Source organism: Lolium rigidum, chromosome 6, assembly GCF_022539505.1.
Source record: "Lolium rigidum isolate FL_2022 chromosome 6, APGP_CSIRO_Lrig_0.1, whole genome shotgun sequence".
NCBI classification, from domain to species: Eukaryota; Viridiplantae; Streptophyta; class Magnoliopsida; order Poales; family Poaceae; genus Lolium; species Lolium rigidum.
This window is the reverse complement of record NC_061513.1, coordinates 226,145,529-226,156,832: the sequence shown is the minus strand read 5'-3', so window position 1 is coordinate 226,156,832 and position 11,304 is coordinate 226,145,529. Positions and strand designations below refer to the sequence as shown.

Sequence of the window (11,304 nt, the reverse complement as noted above, 5' to 3'; positions counted from 1 at the left end):
GTGCACCTATTAGGTGTGTTGGGGACACAAGAGACTTCTTGCTTTGTGGTTGCGGGGTTGCATGAGAGGGATATCTTTGACCTCTTCCTCCCCGAGATCGATAAACCTTGGGTGATCCACTTAAGGGAAACTTGCTGCTTGTTCTACAAACCTCCGCTCTTGGAGGCCCAACAACGTCTACAAGAATAGAAGCTCCCGTAGACATCAAGCACTTTTACGGCGCCGTTGCCGGGGAGGAAAGGTAAACGGCACACACACACGGACCCCGGCAACTAGCCACTTTTACAGCGCCGTTGCCGGGAGGAAAGGTAAAAAGGCACTCATACTCCGGTTCCGAGTACTGATGCTTTTACGGCGCCATTGTGTTTGTGCTCGAAGCTATTTCCTTTAGATCCTGCAATTGCATCTTTTTGTTTCTTGTTTACACTAGTTAGGCATAATGGACAACAATGAGCTTCTTATTCTATTTCCTGATTTAAAACATGGATTGTTTGATGCGAAAATTAAAAAACCTATGGAATCTTATTTGCATCTGTCGGTAGTAATATTAGTATGAACGCTTTGAACACCATTGTTGATAATAATATAGAAAGTTCTAAGCTTGGGGAAGCTGGTTTTCATGATATTTTTAGTCCCCCAAGCATTGAGGAGAAAATTTTCTTTGATGATAATTTGCCTCCTATTTATGATTATAATGATAGTGGTCTTTTGGTGCCACCTACTATGGAGGATAAAGCTTGTTATGGTTATACTATGCCTCCTATATTTGATGATGAGAATAATAATGATAGCCACTTTGTTGAATTTGCTCCCACTACAACTAATAAAATTGATTATGCTTATGTGGAGAGTAATAATTTTATGCATGAGACTCATGATAAGAATGCTTTATGTGATAGTTATATTGTTGAGTTTGCTCATGATGCTACTGAAAGTTATTATGAGAGAGGAAAATATGGTTGTAGAAATTCTCATGTTACTAAAACACCTCTCCATGTGCTGAATTTTTTGAAGCTATACTTGTTTTATCTTCATATGCTTGTTACTTTGCTCTTCATGAACTTGTTTATTTACAAGATTCATATGCATAGGAAGCATGTTAGACTTAAATGTGTTTTGAATTTGCCTCTTGATGCTCTCTTTTGCTTCAAATACTATTTCTTGCGAGTGCATCATTAAAAACTGCTGAGCCCATCTTAATGGCTATAAAGAAAGAACTTCTTGGGAGATAACCCATGTGTTATTTTGCTACGGTACTTTGTTTTATATTTGTGTCTTGGAAGTTGTTTACTAATGTAGCAACCTCTCCTTATCTTAGTTTTGTGTTTTGTTGTGCCAAGTAAAGTCTTTGATAGTAAAGTGAATACTAGATTTGGATTACTGCGCAGAAACAGATTTCTTTGCTTGTCACGAATCTAGGTCTAATTCTCCGTAGGTAACTCGAGAAAATTAAGCCATATTACGTGAGTGATCCACGAGATATGTACGCAACTTTCATTCAATTTGGGCATTTTCATTTGAGCAAGTCCGGTGGCCTAATAAAATCCATCTTTACGGACTGTTCTGTTTTGACGATTCTGCCTTTTATTTCGCATTGCCTCTTTTGCTATGTTGGATGAATTTCTTTGATCCATTAATGTCCAGTAGCTTTATGCAATGTCCGGAAGTGTTAAGAATGATTGTGTCACCTCCGAACATGTGAATTTTTATTATGCACTAACCCTCTAATGAGTTTGTTTCGAGTTTGGTGTGGAGGAAGTTTTCAAGGGTCAAGAGAGGAGGATGATATACTATGATCAAGGAGAGTGAAAGCTCTAAGCTTGGGGATGCCCCGGTGGTTCACCCCTGCATATTCTAAGAAGACTCAAGCGTCTAAGCTTGGGGATGCCCAAGGCATCCCCTTCTTCATCGACAAATTATCAGGTTCCTTCTCTTGAAACTATATTTTTATTCGGCCACACTTTACTTGGAGCGTCTGTGTGCTTTTGTTTTTGTTTGAATAAATGCTTGTGTGGGAGAGAGACACGCTCCGCTGGTTCATATGAACACATGTGTTCTTCGCTTTATCTTTTAGTGTTCATGGCGAAGGTTAAAACTGCTTCGTTCATTTTTATATGGTTGGAAACGGAAAATGCTACATGTAGTAATTGGTAGAATGTCTTGAATAATTTGATACTTGGCAATTGTTGTGCTCATGTTTAAGCTCTTGCATCATATACTTTGCACCTATTAATGAAGAAATACATAGAGCTTGCTAAAATTTGGTTTGCATAATTGGTCTCTCTAAAGTCTAGATAATTTCTAGTATTGAGTTTGAACAACAAGGAAGACGGTGTAGAGTCTTATAATGTTTACAATATGTCTTTTATGTGAGTTTTGCTGCACCAGTTCATCCTTGTGTTTGTTTCAAATAACCTTGCTAGCCTAAACCTTGTATCGAGAGGGAATACTTCTCATGCATCCAAAATCCTTGAGCCAACCACTATGCCATTTGTGTCCACCATCCTACCTACTACATGGTATTTCTCCGCCATTCCAAAGTAAATTGCTTGAGTGCTACCTTTAAATAATTCAAAATTTATCACCTCTTATTTGTGTCAATGTTTTATAGCTCATGAGGAAGTATGTGGTGTTTTATCTTTCGATCTTGTCATTTACTTCTGACAGACCTTCACAATGGACTAGTGGCACATCCGCTTATCCAATAATTTTGCAAAAAGAGCTGGCAATGGGGTTCCCAGCCCCGATTAATTAACTTGCATTAATAATTCTCTTCACATGTTTTGCTCTGATTCATCTGTAAGCAACTTAATTTTGCAAATAGACACTCCTTCATGGTATGTGATTGTTGGAAGGCACCCGAGGATTCGGTTAGCCATGGCTTGTGTAAGCAAAAGGTTGGGAGGAGTGTCATCCATAAATAAAGAAAAACTAAACTAAAGTACATGTGTAAACAAAAGAGAAGAGGGATGATCTACCTTGCTTGGTAGAGATAACGTCCTTCATGGGAGCCGCTCTTGAAAGTCTGGTTGATAAGGTAGTTAGAGTGCCCACTACCATTCGTTGACAACAACAAACACCTCTCAAAATTTTACTTTTATTGCTCTCTTTATGTTTTCAAAATAAAAGCTCTAGCACAAATATAGCAATCGATGCTTTCCTCTTTGAAGGACCATTCTCTTTACTTTTATGTTGAGTCAGTTCACCTATCTCTCTCCACCTCGAGAAGCAAACACTTGTGTGAACTGTGCATTGATTCCTACATACTTGCATATTGTACTTGTTATATTGCTTTGCATTGACAATTATCCATGAGATATACATGTTACAAGTTGAAAGCAACCGCTGAAACTTAATCTTTCATTGTGTTGCTTCAATGTCTTTACTTTAAATTATTGCTTTATGAGTTAACTCTTATGCAAGACTTATTGATGCCTGTCTTGAAAGTGCTATTCATGAAAAGTCATTGCTTTATGATTCACTTGTTTAATCATGTCATTACCATTGTTTTGATCGCTGCATCCACTACATATGTTTACAAATAGTATGATCAAGGTTATGATGGCATATCACTTCAGAAATTATCTTTGTTATCGTTTTACCTGCTCGGGACGAGCAGAACTAAGCTTGGGGATGCTTGATACGTCTCAGACGTATCGATAATTTCTTATGTTCTATGCCATATTATTGATGATACCTACATGTTTTATGCACACTTTATGTCATATTCGTGCATTTTCTGGAACTAACCTATTAACAAGATGCCGAAGTGCCAGTTCCTGTTTTCTGCTGTTTTTGGTTTCGAAATCCTAGTAACGAAATATTCTCGGAATCGGACGAAATCAAGACCCAGGTCCCTATTTTCACCGGAAGCATCCAGAACACCCGGGAAGGACCGAGAGGGGCACCGGGCCCCCGGACCATAGGCCGGCGCGGCCCGGGCCCTGGCCGCGCCGCCATATGGTGTGGCCACCCCTTCGACCCTCCCTGCGCCGCCTCTTCGCCTATATAAAGCCTCCGTCGCGAAAACCACGATGCGAAGAACCACGATACGGAAAACCTTCCGAGCCGCCGCCATCGCGAAGCCAAGATCCGGGGGACAGGAGTCTCCGTTCCGGCACCCTGCCGGAGCGGGGAAGTGCCCCCGGAAGGCTTCTCCATCGACACCGCTGCCATCTCCACCGCCATCTTCATCACCGCTGCTGCTCCCATGAGGAGGAGTAGTTCTCCATCGAGGCTCGGGGCTGTACCGGTAGCTATGTGGTTCATCTCTCTCCTATGTACTTCAATACAATAATCTCATGAGCTGCCTTACATGATTGAGATTCATATGATGATGCTTGTAATCTAGATGTCATTATGCTAGTCAAGTGAGTTTTACTTATGTGATCTCAGGAGACTCCTTGTCCCACGTGTGTAAAGGTGACGAGTGTGTGCACCGTGTGGGTCTCTTAGGCTATATTTCACAGAATACTTATTCACTGTTGAATGGCATAGTGAGGTGCTTATTTATATCTCTTTATGATTGCAATGTGTTTGTATCACAATTTATCTATGTGCTACTCTAGCAATGTTATTAAAGTAGTTTTATTCCTCCTGCACGTGTGCAAAGGTGACGATGTGTGCACCATGTTAGTACTTGGTTTATGCTATGATCATGATCTCTTTTAGATTGCGAAGTTAACTATTGCTATGATAATATTGATGTGATCTATTCCTCCTACATATGCATGAAGGTGACAGTGTGCATGCTATGTTAGTACTTGGTTTAGTCTTTTGATCTATCTTACACTAAAGGTTACTAAAATATGAGCATTATTGTGGAGCTTGTTAACTCCGGCATTGAGGGTTCGTGTAATCCTACGCAATGTGTTCATCATCCAACAAAAGTGTAGAGTATGCATTTATCTATTCTGTTATGTGATCAATGTTGAGAGTGTCCACTAGTGAAAGTGTAATCTCTAGGCCTTGTTCCTAAATACTGCTATCGCTGCTTGTTTACTATTTTACTGCGTTACTACTGCTGCATTACTACTGCTTGTTTACTGTCCTGGGCAAAGCACTTTTCTGGTGCCGTTGCTACTACTTATTCATACCACCTGTATTTCACTATCTCTTCGCCGAACTAGTGCACCTATTAGGTGTATTGGGGACACAAGAGACTTCTTGCTTTGTGGTTGCAGGGTTGCATGAGAGGGATATCTTTGACCTCTTCCTCCCTGAGATCGATAAACCTTGGGTGATCCACTTAAGGGAAACTTGCTGCTGTTCTATAAATCTCTGCTCTTGGAGGCCCAACACTGTCTACAAGAATAGAAGCTCCCGTAGACATCAGAGGGTGTCACCTGCGGCATGGCCTCTGGGACAGTCATTTCTCTAGACCTCGGTGGGTTCAGTTTGCAGAGCAGTCGTCTTGACTCTGCACTCTTCAACCTCACCTCTCTAAGAAACCTAAACTTTGCTTCCAACGACTTCAGATCAGCGCACCTCCCATCTTATGGGTTTGAGCGGCTCATAGATATGGTCCACCTTAACTTTTCTGCCACCAACTTTTTTGGCCAGATCCCGATTGGAATTGCCCGCCTCAAGAACCTTGTCAGTCTTGATTTTTCGCATAATAATGGTATGTATTTGCAAGAGCCAAACTTCCTGATCTTAATTGCAAATCTAAGCAATCTGAAAGAGCTCCATTTTGATGAAGTGGATATCTCCAGCAGTGGATCAACTTGGTCCATCGCTTTAGCAGATTCTACTCCCCAACTGCAGATTCTAAGCTTGCATATGTGTAGTATTTCTGGTCATATACACCCTTCCTTCTCCAGGCTTCGTTCACTAAGGGAGATCAACCTAAGTTACAACTTAGCGCTCACTGGCAACATTCCTGAGTTCTTTGCTAATTTTTCTTCCTTGGGAATTCTTGATATTTCATTCAGTTCTTTTGAAGGAATCTTTCCAAGGAAAATCTTCAAGATAACAAGTTTGACGACCGTAGATTTGTCGAATAACCCGAGTCTGTTTGTGTGCTTGCCAGATTTCCCTTTTGGAAATAATTGGGAAACATTAAATCTAGCAGGGTGCACTTTATCTTGTGATATACTGCCTTCACTTGTGAATCTCAGATCTTTGAGGAATTTGGGTCTCAGCACGATTGGAATCTCCAAGGATCTTTCTTTGATACATAAGCTCCCATCACTGAATGAACTCCAACTGTACGGGCAGGGCATTGAGAAGCCAGCATTTTCTTGGATTGGCAATCTGAAGCAACTGACATCTTTGAAGCTATATTGGTATGACTTCTCTCAATCAGTACCCTACTGGATCGGCAATTTGTCGAGTTTAGAAAGTTTGGAGATCTTTGGAAGCAATTTCCCTGGGCCGATACCATACCATATTGGCAATCTTCCAAATTTGACAAGTCTGACCCTCTCAGATTGCAACTTCTCTGGGCCTATTCCCTCAACAATAGGGAACTTGGCCAAACTTGAATATTTGTGGGCCGAAGGTAGCAATATTTCTGGTGAGATCCTAACCAATGCGGCAATGCTTGCTTCTGTTCCTTCCTAAAATAATATCATGTTTTGTTCCTGTGACAACGTAATGAGACACACCATGCACTTATCTTTTTCAGTGAAAAGTAATCAGTGCATAAAACAATATTTTTTGGCATAGTTGGTTTGGAATGACTCTTGTAGGCATTAAACTATTTCCGAAGATTATTTCTTAAAGTTTTTGTATTTGTTTCGACTAATACCATCCCTTTTCATTCAGGCGAAATTCCAAAATCTTTGTTCGCTCTTCCGATGTTACAAGCACTTGTTCTAAGTTCAAATCAACTCTCTGGTGATCTAAAAGACATTTCATCTCCATTGTCTTCACCTCTGACTTTGATTTGGTTAGATAATAACCAACTGACTGGCCCAATTCCAAAATCATTCTTTCATCTTAAACATCTCCAAAATCTCAACCTTGGCTCAAATAGGTTCTCAGACGCACTTGAACTTAGCTATTTCTGGAGTTTAAAGAGCCTCACTTCGTTGACTTTGTCTAACAACATGTTATCAATCATGGATGAAGAAAGTAACACATCTCCGTCTCTCCCAAACGTCAACTACTTAGAACTGGCATCTTGCAGCCTCACCAAAATTCCAGGAGCATTGAAAAACCTAGATAAAGTTATAAATCTCGATCTCTCAAATAATAAAATAGTTGGGCTTATACCAAGTTGGGTATTGGATAACTGGAAAGACCACCTTGAGATTTTGAACCTCTCACATAACATATTTTCTACTTTGGAGAGGTCTTCTTCGCTTGTTCACATGCCATATATATCTGTCCTTGATCTCAGTTTTAATAGACTTCAAGGAAGCATACCCATACCAGTAATTTTATACTTCTCATCGACATTTCCCTTATACCGTGAGGTTCTGCTGGATTACTCAAACAATAATTTCTCTTCCATTCCTCCTAACTTTGGAAAACATTTTGAGAATGTCACCTATCTCAATTTATCCAATAATAAATTAAATGGTCATGTACCATCCTCCATTTGCAGTGCCACCAAATTAAGCATGATTGACTTATCATACAACAGATTTGGTGGTTCTATCCCATCATGCCTACTAGAAAGTGGAAAACTGAACATTTTGAAACTGCGGGAAAATAAATTCCAAGGAATGCTACCCAACGACATTCCAGAAGGATGTAGGTTTCAAACTATAGATCTGAATGGAAACCAAATTGAAGGTAAACTACCAAGATCACTATCAAATTGCCAAGACTTGGAGCTCCTTGATGTTGGCAATAATCTGATTGTCGATTCTTTTCCATCTTGGTTGGGTGTTCTACCACAAATTCGAGTTCTTGTCTTAAGATCCAACCAATTCAATGGAACAATATGGGATAACAAAGATGATCACCATATCATCAATCCCTTTCCAAGTTTACAAGTACTTGATTTGGCGTCGAACAACTTCTATGGGAACCTATCAAAAGGGTGGTTTGTTGGATTCAAAGCAATGATTGAAAATGTCGATGACAACGGCGAAGCTCTATGGCATTGGGCAAACTCAACACCAGGATTTTATCGAGATACTGTTACCATAGCATTCAAAGGAGGTGTGCTCAGTTACACCAAGATCCTAGCCGCGTTCAATGTGATTGATTTCTCAAAGAACTCACTCGATGGTTCTGTTCCGGAGTCAATAGGGATGCTTGTCTCACTGCATGGACTTAACCTGTCATACAACAGGTTCACTGGACAAATTCCATCTCAGCATTGGATCTCTCTTGGAACTGGATCTCAGGGAAAATACCGCAGGAGCTAGTCTCCCTTACCTCTCTTGAATGGTTGAATCTTTCGTACAATAACTTGTCAGGAAGAATTCCGCAAGGGAAGCAGTTCTTAACATTTTCTAACAGCTCGTTCCAAGGTAATACTGGCCTGTGCGGACTTCCACTTTCAAAACAATGTGACTCTCCAGGTTCAAAAGAGGCGGCTCCTCCTGAACCCAACAGTTCGTGGCAGGACAAAGTTGGTGTCATCCTTCTGTTTGCCTTTGTTGGCTTGGGGTTTGGAGTGGGCTTCGCATTGTCATTCGTGTTGCGACTATTCTGCGACATAGAAGGATGGGTCTGCAAGCACGGATGAATCCATATGTGATAGTATTGTGCATAGTACGTATTGTATGTCTTGTGTGAATGGGCTGTCCTTAATTATGCAAGAGAGCTTAATAGGTAAACTTCTATGTGGAAGAATGTAATTGTCCAGTGTGTTTATTAATTTCCTGAAAACGAGATTTACCGGATGTTTATGTGCTCTACTTGTGAGGGGACTATCAAGTTTTCGTTGAGCTAATTTGTGTGCATACTATCGTCGTGTCATTTGACTATGTCTGTCTTGCCACAAGAATTCGTGGGCACGGAAAAACGCTGCCGGTCCGCTCCATCTCTGGTGGCCTTGGGGCCTTGGAGGAGCGGTGGACCGCGGCCTATCATCGGTGGAAAGGTTTCAGTTCTTCGTTTAGTTTGCTTTTAGTATCTTCTTCGGGATGGTGAGGCGGCGGCTACTTCATGAAGTTATAATAAGGTTCTTCCCGTCCTATCCTTGCTTCGGTGGTGTATCTAGCGCAGCCGCAGGATTCGTGGAGTTGTGTGTTCGGTGGATCTCCGTGATCCGGTCGTCTTTCGTGTTCATTGTGCGGTTTCAGGTTAGTCTCTTCCGATCTACGGTTGTCATCATTGGCGATGGATGCTGCTATGGTGCGCTGGTCCTTTGGGGTCTTAGCACGACGACTTCTCATATGTCTACTATAACAAGGTCTACTACGACAAGCTTCGCCTGGCTCCGGTGATGGAGAGGCAAGGACAGCGGCGCGCCTTCGGCTCGCCCTAGTGTTTGTAGTCGTCGCTAGGTGGTCGAACGATCTATTTGTAGTTTTTGTTACTTTTAGGCATCTTGGTACTGTTGTTAATGATTATTAATAGATCGGTGGAATTTTCATTAAAAAAAAATTAGTGGGCACGGAGGAACGTGTAGCGCAGCGGCCTGAGCTGTCTCTTATGTTTGTGTCCCAAAAGAGACCGGCAATGCAGCAGCATCCATTTTGGTGTTTCTATCTTTCTGTGGTACTTTCCTCCCGAGAAATCTTCGGGGTCATATATATAGCTATTTTTAGGGCTGGGCGAAAGAATCAGGGCAATCAGACTATTGAGGGGCGAACGGGGCTGGGTGGCGCAACCAACTTCTTGGGCCGTGCCACTTAAGCTCGTTCGGCCCTCGGGCCTCTCCATGTGTACTTCAAAAGTCCATTGTGTTCCTCCCGAGGAGGAAAAAATGATGATCCAAAATCTCAGATCAATTTGACTCCGTATAGGTCTCTGAAAGTGAAAAATACGTAAAACAAGATTTTCCTGTTCTCAGGGTTATAAACCAAATAAGGAGGTCATTTGTAAATTCACATAAATCAATGTAAAACATGGTAGTATCATCGTATATATTAAAAATATGTGAGAATTCAATATGGTAAAATACAAAGTTCATGTATGTATTTTACATGCATCAACGGCCCGAGAGACATTGCGTCGGAGGCAGCAAATTCGGCGCCATAGCCCCCAATGGGTGTCTATGCCAAGAAATAACTCACAAAGCATGATGAAGCACGCGGTGTGGAGGATGGAGTTGGGTGTGAGCTGATGAAGCTGCACACCATAGACAAATAGCAGTCCACGAAGAAACTCGTGGACTGGGAGAGAGAGGCCGCGGAAAAGAAATTGGGTGAACATTACCCGTTAATTATCTCGCGAATGGGGAACGACCTCCTCGCTGGGCATCATCACCTCGATGGCGGTGGCGAGGAGCCCAGCGGCGCGCAGTTTGTTGAGGTCGCCCTTGGTGAAGGTCAACTCAGTCCATCCGGTGGCATTGTCCTTTGCCGCGGCACCGCTGCTGCTACCCCCATGCTTCCCCTTCGACTTGCCCATGGCGTAGGCGGTGGTGCATGATTCTCTGAGCCTATACTCGACTACAAGTGTTCAAGTATAGCCTCGGGGGCTACTCCCATCGGGAGTGCTGAACGTGCACCCGATAGAAAAAAAAAGAATTCAAGTCAAGCAGAAGTCAGGGCGTCAAGTCTTAAGTACATGTTCAAGTGGTAAACATTTAACGAGCATTCAAGTCAAGATTCAAGTCAAGCGTAAAGCTTCGTGTAAATGTTCAAGTGGTAAACACTTAACCAACATTTTTTTCGTCCTTTACTCCCATCGGGAGTGCATGAATCTAGAAGAAATTTAACCCAATAATTTCGGGCAATCCAACAGCCAAACATGGCATCCGATAAATAAATAAAAAAAATGCCTGACCCGCATCGTCATGAGCTTCTAGATGCCATGCTAGAGCATGAAGGTAAGACCACCGGGATCATGTCCTGTGAGGCCTATCATCGTTAGAGACTACACTCTGCTAGAAATATCCGCATTGTCAGCAATACGATGAAAAATCTCGATGAACGCGTCAGGTCAAATTCTTATGATGGAATTTAGAACTCGATAAGTCATCCGTGGCCAAAGCTAAGTTACGCCAGGTTTCCGAATTTCTGTCCGGGAACGCGAGTTTGAAGTAGGTTCCCTACATTTGCCCATAAAATTAACTAATTCCCGATCTGTTCTGATGCATCGGGCTAGTTTACCAATATTCCTACGATTATAATATTTATTTACACATGAGATAATGGAATATATTTTCATGATCAAAGACAGAAGAAATTAAAGGAAGAATGAATCGAAGGTTTTGAGATTCGACCTGAGTCT

At 41.7% G+C, this 11,304-nt stretch overlaps 1 pseudogene; it reads left to right on the top strand.

The window, feature by feature from the left end:
* Window positions 1-5,377: 5,377 nt before the first annotated feature.
* LOC124663740 lies at window positions 5,378-8,819 on the top strand (annotated as a pseudogene).
* The last annotated feature ends 2,485 nt before the right edge of the window (window positions 8,820-11,304 follow it).